Source organism: Trichechus manatus, unplaced genomic scaffold, assembly GCF_000243295.1.
Source record: "Trichechus manatus latirostris isolate Lorelei unplaced genomic scaffold, TriManLat1.0 scaffold00077, whole genome shotgun sequence".
NCBI classification, from domain to species: Eukaryota; Metazoa; Chordata; class Mammalia; order Sirenia; family Trichechidae; genus Trichechus; species Trichechus manatus.
In genome coordinates, this window is record NW_004444013.1 from 1,602,431 (window position 1) to 1,612,642 (window position 10,212).

Sequence of the window (10,212 nt, forward strand, 5' to 3'; positions counted from 1 at the left end):
CCAGTTGTGCTGCTATTCTCACTTTAGATGAAGGTTTACAGAACAAAATAGTTTCTCATTAAACAGTTAGTACACATATTGCCCTATGACAATGGTTAAGAACCCCACTACATGTCAACATTTCACTCTTTTGTACATGGGGTCACCATGAGCTGGAGTCGACTTGATGGCAACTAACAACAACAACGAAGCCTGAGAAGCATTGGCCTCCAGGACCCATGTAGGGGATTAAGGTCTGGGAGGCTGTTGTAACTGTCCAGGAGGGAGGTGATGGCAGCATGAACTTGGGGAGAGGTCATGGCAATAGAGAGGAGTGGGTAGATTTCCAAGATATATAGGAGATAGAAGCAATAGGACTTTGATGATTGACAGAGTGTGTGGGGTGGGGAAGTGAAATGTCAGAATGATGCCCAGTTTCTGGCTTGAGCCGTTGGGTTGATGGTGGTGCCATTCTCAGCAGGGGAAGCCCATGAGGAGGAGCAGGTTTGGGGGTGAAGAAGATGTTAACAGTTTTGGGCATGTTGAGCTTGAGGTGTCTGTGATACATCTAGGTGACGGTGTCAACCTACCTGGCTGTTTGATGCCAGAGTCTTGAGCTCAGGAGAGAAGTGGGGTCTGGAGACGCATTCAGGGGCCTGAGTGTAATTGGTGGTAGCTGAGGCAGCTGGTAAGAGTGAGATTGTGCAGGGTCAGAAAAGGGGGAAGAGAGGAGAGGGCTCAGGACCCAGTTTGAGGACGCCAACACTTTAGGGCAAGTAGAGGACAAGGAGTGGCTAGGGGTGTTGGAGCAAGCCCAGAGAAAGGGAGTAAGGAAGGAAGCCAAGAACAGAGAGTATTTATAAAAGATAGGATGGCTAACAGTGACCAATGTTGCTGAGAAGTGGTGTACATCGAGGGCTAAGAAGTGAGCACTGCTTATAGGGACAAAATGGTCTCTGGTGGCTGAGATAGACCCCACTGGTGCACACCAGTTGCCAAAATTGCCTCTTCTTCTTGAGCTAGACTACATGTCCCAGCTTCCCTTGCATGTACTGTGACCACGTGTCTGACTTCTGGCCAGCAGAATGCGGATGAAAGTGAAGTGCTCCATTTCCAGACCTGGACCATAAAAACCTCCTCTATGATCCTCTATGGAGAGGGCTCCAAGAACTCAGAGGAGAGTGGAGCTACAAGATGAAGGAGCTAGAGGCCCTAAATGATTATGTGGAGCAGTGCCCTCTCCACCAACCTGCATTGGACTATAATATGAACAAGAAATAAACTTCCATTGTGTTAAGCCACTGAAATTTCAGGATTTGCCTATTATGATACCTATCATCATTTATCTTAATACAGTGGCCTCAACAAAAGCAGTTTTGGGGGAGTGGCGGTAGTGGGGGAAACCCAGATTTCAGTGGTCACCAGCTTACTCTGAAGGTTGTAGAGTACCTCTACACTCTTGCATGCAACTGCAAATAACAGAACATCTGCATGCTGTTGTTTGTTAGTTGCTGTCGAGTTGGTTCCAAATCATGGTGACTGTTTTGGATTGAATTGTGTCCCCCCCAAAATGTGTGTCAACCTGGCTAGGTCATGATTCCCAGTATTGTGTGATTGTCCACCATTTTGTCATCTGATGTGATTTTCCTATGTGTTGTAAATCCTGTCTCTATGATGTTAATGAGATGGGATTACAGGCTGTTATGTTAACAAGGCAGGACTCAATCTAAAGGATTAGGTTGTATTTTGAGTCAATCTTTCTTGAGATGTAAGAGAGAGAAGCAAGCAGAGAGACAGGGGGACTTCCTACCACCAAGAATGAAGAACCAGGAGGGGAGCGTGTCCTTTGGACCCGGGATCATTACGCTGAGAAGCTCCTAGACTGGGGAAGATTGAAGACAAGGACCTTTCCGTTGAAAGAGAGAAAAAGCCCTCCCCTAGAGCTGACACCCTGAATTTGAACTTCTAGACTCCTAAACTGTGAGAGAAAAAACTTCTGTTTTTTAAAACCATCCACTTGTGGTATTTCAGCACTAGATGACAAGACAGTGACCTTATGTACAACAGAACGAAACATTTCCTGTTCCTGCACCATATTCATGATTGTTGGTATATTTGGGTCCATTGTTCAGGCTATTGTGTCAATCCATCCCACTGAAGGTTTTCCTCGTTTTTGATGACCCTGTACTTCACCAGACATGATGTCTTTTTCTAGTGATTGGTCTTCTCTGATGTCCAAGATAAGTGAGTGGAATTCAAAATCCTATACATCATGATGAAAACCCTATGGAACTACAGCAGTGGTTTAAAAAGAGAGATTTACATTTCTACCATAAGCTTTGTCGGAGGCCCCACCCTGTGGCTTCTGCTTTGTCCTCTTGGCCAAACTGGATCCATGGCCACTGCTGACTAGTCACCGGGTAGGGAGTAGGGGGCGGTGGAGGCTGGGGATGGGGCTCAGGCCAGCCAACCATCAGTGTTGGGTCTATCTGACGCCTCATACTGGGTTTAGGCCAATAAATATTTATTGTGCACCTCACCTACTGCGTGCCAGGCACTGGGCAGGGTACTGGAGTTACAGCGATGAGTCAGAAACAGCCCCCACCCCTGCCCATTCTGGTTGGGAGGTGGAGGTGGGTGGCAGGTGTTTTCATCTGTCCAGGATCTGTTCACTATTTCCTAAATATAGATGTGCAGGCTTTTCCCTCTAAGCCACCCCCAGGTGTCCAGGACCACTCCTTTGTCTTGGGGGTGGGGTGGGCATGATGTTGATGTGGGCATGATGTTGAGGGATGTCGGGAGGAGCAAGTAAGGCAGGTGTGCCCATGTGCTGTCTTGGGGCAGACAAGAGGCAGTCCTGCTAGAGTGTCTGAGGGTGGCTTGTGCTGCTCCAGGGGAGAATCTTAAGGGGTCTACATACCTGTCCAAGTAGCAGTGGCAGCACTAGGGTTGGTGTCCCAAGTGCAGTAATTCATGGTGTCACCCCCACCCCGTGGACCTCCTCCCGTACCAGACCATACAGAATTCTTAGTAATGTTTATTATCAATTTTAATCATAGAATAGTGTGTGTAAATGTAGTTGTAAATTGCTTAAATGTAATATTTCTTAGATTATATAAACACTGACAAAAATTGCTTTGTAAAATCTTTCTTAGTTACAACATTATCAGTAACTGAGCAGAAGCCTTTTTTGATTCTTCTTCTTTTCCTTACTACTTCCTCCTCAAAGTTACTGATACAGGTTCACAAATACTAATTACCACAATATTGTAGCTAAAACACCAGAAAATTTGACAAAATCAGTGACTAAAAACACCCAATGGGCGTAATGTAGCAAGTGCAGATGAAACTACGCCCTTGTAACACGTGTTTTTGGTTTAGGTATACTGATACATGTAAGCTGAGCTTATGAAAAATATTCTTGCTGTTATTACTAACTACAGAGATATTTTTATAAAAAAGAATAAATTTCTGCGAAAACACTGCACAAACATTGTATGGACAGTGGTTTGGTGTCACCGTCCCTGACACTGTCACCTTGTGTGGTCTGCACCCCCCACACCCCCTAGTGTCACCACGGCCAGGCCTCAGGGGTGTGCCGACTGATTGAATGGGGGCTGCACGGTTTGTGGCACCAACCGGGCTCCTGCAGGGATGGCTCCTGGGCCCTGGTGGAGGAAGCCACTTGCGGCGGGGACACTGCTGGATGGAGGCTGGTGGTGTTCAGACCTGCTCTGATCCTGTCACGTGTGGGCCCCAGCCTGCTCCATTTCTCTCCACCCCCACCTGCCAGCCCAGGAACCTCGGGGCCAGGAGATTTTTCTCTGAGTCATCCAGTTTGTTTTTTTCTAATTCTGTAGTCTCCTCAAGCCCTAAGATTTTGGAACTCAAAAGCCTTTTCTGTGTCTGTTGCTGGAAATGGTGCTCTCCCAGGACAATGGATACCATCTGGCCCAGCTGCTCCCAAAATGGGGGGAAAGGGTTAGAAACTGGGTATCAGGAAATAGTGTGGGGGTGGGGAAGAGCGGTAGGAGCATCAGCTCGTGTTTCTAAACTGTCATCCAGTCTGCAGGTGTTCAAGCCCAGGGCTGCAGGAGGCCCTTGGAGGAGAGGCAGGTGTCCAGGATGGCCAGAGTGAGTGGACAACGGTGAGACCGAAATGGCAGCACAGCAAGGCATGGAGATGCCAAAAGGCATGAGTTTTGGGGGAAAGGCAAGGCTTTTGGGGGGTCAGGAGCGGGAGGGTGAGGGTGTGTGTACCTGAGGATGTGGGGATCAGTGGAATGCTTTAAACGCAGGTGTCAGAAAACTCAGCCCAGAGTGGTTAAAATGGTTGGGCTCTGCTCTTTCCTCTTTGGACACACAGTCCATAGTCACCAAGGACCAAAGCTTCTCCTAATTCACCATCTTGTGTGTATGTATCATTGTCTCTTCTGGTCACAAGATGGTGGTGGCAGCTCAGGCATTGTTGGGTCCTCGCATACAATGCCCCAAGGCAGGCAGGGAAACTGGCGGGAGCTTCTCCTTTTGTGTTTAAAACCAAAACCCAAACCACTTGCCGTGGAGTTGATTCCCACTCACGGCAAGCCTGTGAGTAGAACTGCTCCATAGGGTTTCACGGCTGTGTCCTTTCAGAAGCAGATTGCCAGGCCTTTCTTCTGAGACAGCTCTGGGTAGGTTCGGATAACCAACCTTTTGGCTAGTAGTTGAGCACTTAGCTGTTTGCGCCACCCATATTTCCCAGAAGCCCCCTGAGCTCCTTTGGTCCAGGATTGGCTCCAGCACCCAAGCCTGGGCTGCAAAGGGTCTGGTTCTTTCCGGTTTTGTGTGGGAAGTGAGCCCTGCCTCCAGGAAAAAAGGAGAGGAGATGGCTGTTGGTGAGGGCTAAGTGCCTGTTCCCCCGCGTGAGTGCATGGGTGTGTTTCTGTGTGTGTCTGCGGCTGCAGACAGCTGCTGGCAAGTGCAGGCCTAGGCCACGGGAGCATGGACGGATGTTTAATTCTGGATGAGCCATGGGGTTTTCTGGTGTCAGGTTTGCGTTTTGCAAACATGGCTCCAGAAGGCAGTGCAGAGAGTGAACTGGGTGGACTGCCAGCTCTGAGACCACTGAAGGATTTAGGGAAGAGCTGGCATCCTGAGCTGAGGCAGGGGCTGTTTGCAATCTGTTTAGTAGCCAATCGGAGCTGGTGCTGATAGGTTGTGGGGGATGAGAGACCAACTTCCCATTCTTCTGATTTTCCTCCTATCCCAGAAGCTGCTCCTTCTCAATCTCCTTTGCTGCCGCTGCCTCCTTTCCTCTACCCATTGCTCTCAAGTCATCCTGACTCACAGCGACCCTATAGGACAGAGTAAAACTGCCCCGTTGGGTGTCCAAGGCTGTAAATCTTTACAGAAACAAGACTGCCACATCTTTTCCACGGGGGAGCAGCTGGTAGGTTCGAACTGCCAATCTTTTGGTTAGCAGCCGAGCGCTTTAACCACTGTGCTACCAAGGCTCCTTCCTTTCCTCTACCCACCTCTAAACACAGGAGAGCCCCAGGGCTCGGTCCTGGGACCCCCTTCCTTCTTTATCTACACCCACTTTCTAGGTGATTTCATCTAGTCCCGTGGCTTTAAATACTATCTGTATGCCAGTGACTCCCAAATGGGCAACTCCTAGCCCTGACTCTCCCCTGAACTCTGTGCAGTGACACTTCCCCTAGAGACCACAGGCCTCTCACCAGCCCGTGCCCACACCCGCCTCTTGTTCTCCTGCTCCCAAGCAGGCTCCTCCTCCCACGTCCACGCACCAAACGCCCCCACACCGCATGCACCCAGAGGCTCAGTCCAAGTCATTGTTCTCCTGCCCCAACTTCTGTCCATCAGCAAACCCTGGGGACTCAAAAGACACCTCCCTGCCACTCCGGTCTCAGCCACCCTCCTCTCATGCCTAGACCTCTGAGGCTGCCCCCTCCCTCATTTGCCCCACATAGTACCAGAGGGTGGCATTGATAATTATTTGTAAACTGCTAATGAAAAATTCCACACCTACACAAAAGAAGAGATTAGCTAACAAAACATGCCCAACCAGAATGATGTTTTTACAGTACAAATCTGAGTTTACTCCTCTGCTTAACACCTAAAATCCAAATTCTTTCCCAACCTCATCCCTAACCTCTCTGCTCCTGGAACATGTCAAGGTTGCCTCAGGGCGTTTGAGCAGCTGTTCTTTGGCCTGGATCACTCTTCCTTCAGATTTTTGCTTGACTGGCTCTTTCTGAACCTTCAGGTATCTACCTCCCAGAATGAAAAATGCTAACATTTTGTCATTACCCTTCAGAATGTTCAAGTACAGAAAAAGAAGAGGACATTCCAGATGAAGCTGACATTCCCCTTGACTTCCTCTTTCCTCCATCTGCTGCCCCCAAAACATGGTTCTCCACCAGGGAACAGTGAATGGGTGCGGACCCATTTTTACTACATGTATTGTATGCCCAGAACAACATATACTATTGCTTTATGAGTTAGGAAAAATTATGTAAATACTATTATGCTCTAGCTACCACTCTGTGGTTTTTCATGTAACATGTTTATGAGATCTTTCCACACTGATGCATATAGAACTCATTCATTTTAACCACTGTCTAGTCATTCCTCGTGTGGATACACCCAGCTTATTTACCCATTTCCCTACTGACGGCAACAACGCTGCCAGAAACACCCTTGTCCGTATCTCCTTGTTCACAAGTGGCTGTTTCTCGAAGAAAGTGCTTTTCAAATTGGAGTTTGCAACCTCTTGGAGGGTAGTGAAAACAACTGTCGGTTGTGAAATAGAATAGAAAATAAAAAAACACAGTGCACTTAGTAAGGTTAATGATTGTTTTGTTAAGCTCATGTTTCTGTTTCATGTGTGTGTAATGGGTGGCTTTGTGAATTACATTTCTCACTGTGGGTGGGGCAATCCAAGTTTGAAACCCAGTGTGGAACTGCTGGGTCAGGGTGTGTGCTTGTCTGGGTGTTCTGTTGTCAGATTTTTGTTTTTGCAAATGAGCGTGAGATAGTATCTCACAGTGGTTTTATTTTGTATTTCCCTGGTTACTAATGAGGTTAAATATATTTTCATAAGTTGATTAGCTGTTTGGGTTCCCTCTTCTGTAAATTAATTGCCTTCGCCCTTTTGTTCTATTAGGTCGTTTCATTTTTCTTATTGATCTGTGTTGTTAGGTGCCACTGAGGCGATTCCGACTCATAGTGACCCTATGTAAAACAGAACGAAACACTGCCTGGTCCTGTGCCATCCTCACAATCATTGCTACGCTTGAGCCCATTGTTGCAGCCACTGTGTAAGTCCATCTCATTGAGGGTCTTCCTCTTTTTTGCTGACCCTCTACTCTACCAAGCATGATGTCCTTCTTCAGGGACTGGTGCCTCCTGATAACATGTTCAAAATACATGAGACGAAGTCTTACCACCCTTGCTTCCAAGGAGCATTCTGGCTGTACTTTTTCCAAGACAGATTTGTTCATTCTTCTGGCAGTCCATGGTATATTCAATATTATTTGTCAATACCATAATTCAAAGGCATCAATCCTTCAGTCTTCTTTATTCATTGTCCAGCTTTCCTATGTATATAAGGCAACTGAAAATACTATGGCTTGGGTAGGGGCACTTTAGTCCTCAAAGTGACGTCTTTGTTTTTTAACACTTTAAAGAGGTCTTTTGCAGCAGATTTACCCAATGCAATACGTCATTTGATTTCTTGACTGCTGCTTCCATGGGCATTGAATGTGGATCCAAGTCAAATGAAATCCTTGACAACTTCAGTCTTTTCTCCGTTTATCGTGATGTTGCTTATTGGTCCAGTTGTGAGGATTTTTGTTTTCTTTATGTTGACGTGCAAGGCCGTAGTCTTTGATCTTCATCAGTAAGTGCTTCAAGTCCTCTTCACTTTCAGCAAGCAAGGTTGTGTCATCTGCATAATGAGTCTTCCTCCAATCCTGATGCCCCATTCTTCTTCATATAGTACAGCTTCTCAGATTATTTGTTCGCATACAGATTGAATAAGTATGGTGAAAGGATACAACCCTGATGCACACCTTTCCTGATTTTAAACCAGGCAGTATCCCCTTGTTCTGTTCGCATGATTGCCTGTTGGTCTATGTACAGGTTCTACAAGAGCAAAATTTTCTGGGATTTCCATTCTTTGCAATGTTATCCTTAATTTATGATCCACACAGTCAAATGCCTTTGCATAGTCGATAAAACACAGGTAAACATCTTTCTGGTATTCTCTGCTTTCAGCCATGATCCATCTGATATCAGCAATGATATCCCTGATTCCATGTCCTCTTTTGAATCCAGCTTGAATTTCTGGCAGTTCCCTGTCAGTGTACTGCTGCAACTGCTTTTGAATGATTTTCAGCAAAATTTTACTTGTGTGTGATATTAGTGATATTGTTTGACAATTTCCGCATCGTGTTGAATCACCTTTCTTTGGAATGGGCACAAATATGGATCTCTTCCAGTAGATTGGCCAGGAAGCTGTCCTCCAAATTTCTTGGCATAGACGAGTGAGCACCTCCATCACTGCATCCGTTTGCTGAAACATCTCACTTGGTATTCTGTCAATTCCTGGATCCTTGTTTTTCTCCAATGCCTTCAGTGCAGCTTAGACTTCTTCCTTCAATACCATTGGTTCTTGATCATATTCTACCTCCTGAAATGGTTGAACATTGACCAATTCTTTTTGGTACAGTGAGTCTGTGTATTCCTTCCATCTTCTTTTGATGCTTCCTGTGTAGAATCCTTCAGTATTGCAACTCGAGGCTTGAATTTTTTCTTCAGTTCTTTGATCTAGAGAAATGCCAAGTGTGTTCTACACTTTTGGTTTTCTAACTCCAGCTCTTTGCACATTTCATTATAATACTTTACTTTGTCTTCTTGAGCCACCCTTGGAAATCTTCTGTTCAGCTCTTTTACTTCATTATTTCTTCCTTTTGCTTTAGTTACTCTACATTCAAGAACAAGTTTCAGAGTCTCTTCTGACATCCATTCTGGTCTTTTCTTTCTTTTTAATGACCTCTTGCTTTCTTAGGAAACCCTGGTGGCATAGTGGTTAAGAGCTATGACTGCTAACCAAAAGTCGGCAGTTCAAATCCACTAGGCGCTCCTTGGAAACCATATGGGGCAGTTCTACTCTGTCCTATAGGGTCACTATGAGTCGGAATCGACTCAATGGCAATGGGTTTGGGTTTTTTTTTTGGTTTTACTTTCTTCAAGATGTCATTCCACAACTCGTCTGGTTTTCAGTAATTAGTGTTCAGTGCATCAAATCTATTCTTGAGATGATCTCTAAATTCAGGTGGGATATGCTGAGGGTCGTATTTTGGCTCTTGTGGACTTGCTCTAATTTTCTTCAGCTTTAACCTGAATTTGTATATGAGTAATTGATGGTCTGTTCCGCAGTTGGCCCCTGGCCTTGTTCTGGCTGATAATATTGAACTTCTCCATTGTCTCTTTCCTACAGATGTAGTCGATTTGATTCCTGTGTATTCCATCTGGTGAGATCCACAGGTATACTTGCCATTTACGTTGTTGAAAAACGGTATTTGCCATGAAGAAGTTGTTTGCCTTGCAAAATTCTATCATGCAGTCTCCAGCCTGGTTTCTATCACCAAGGCCATATTTTCCAACTACTGATCCTTGTTCTGTAGGAGTTCCATATATATAGATATATGTATATATATACACATATATATAATTTCCTTATATATTATATAATCAATATTCCTTATATATTGATCCTTCGACTGTTTCATGGGTGGCAAACATCTTGTCCCAGACTGACACTTATCTTTTGGCTTAGCTCACGATGTCTCTACACCGGGTTCAGCAACAAGGAGGTTATCATTGACTTGGGGTAGGGCCAAGTAGCAGTGGGGAGGTGGAATGAAAGCTAGATGGCCCCAATGGCTGGTGGGGACGAGAAGGTGACTGCATGGTTTAAATGGTGAAGAGGGAGAACTGAGGAACTTTTTTTTAGGACAAGGGAGGTCTAGTGGAGAAAAGAGCAAGTACTGGGGAGGCGGGAGTTGAGGATGGGGTATGGTTGGGAGAACATCCCAGAGAGGTCCAGGTGATTTTGCAGAATAGAAGTGAGTGCAAAACATTGGTCCAGAACAAATTGATCAGAACATGAATTGGTGAAAATTATGAATATTTCCTGTTGCTGTTTTTTCATGTATTGATGATTTT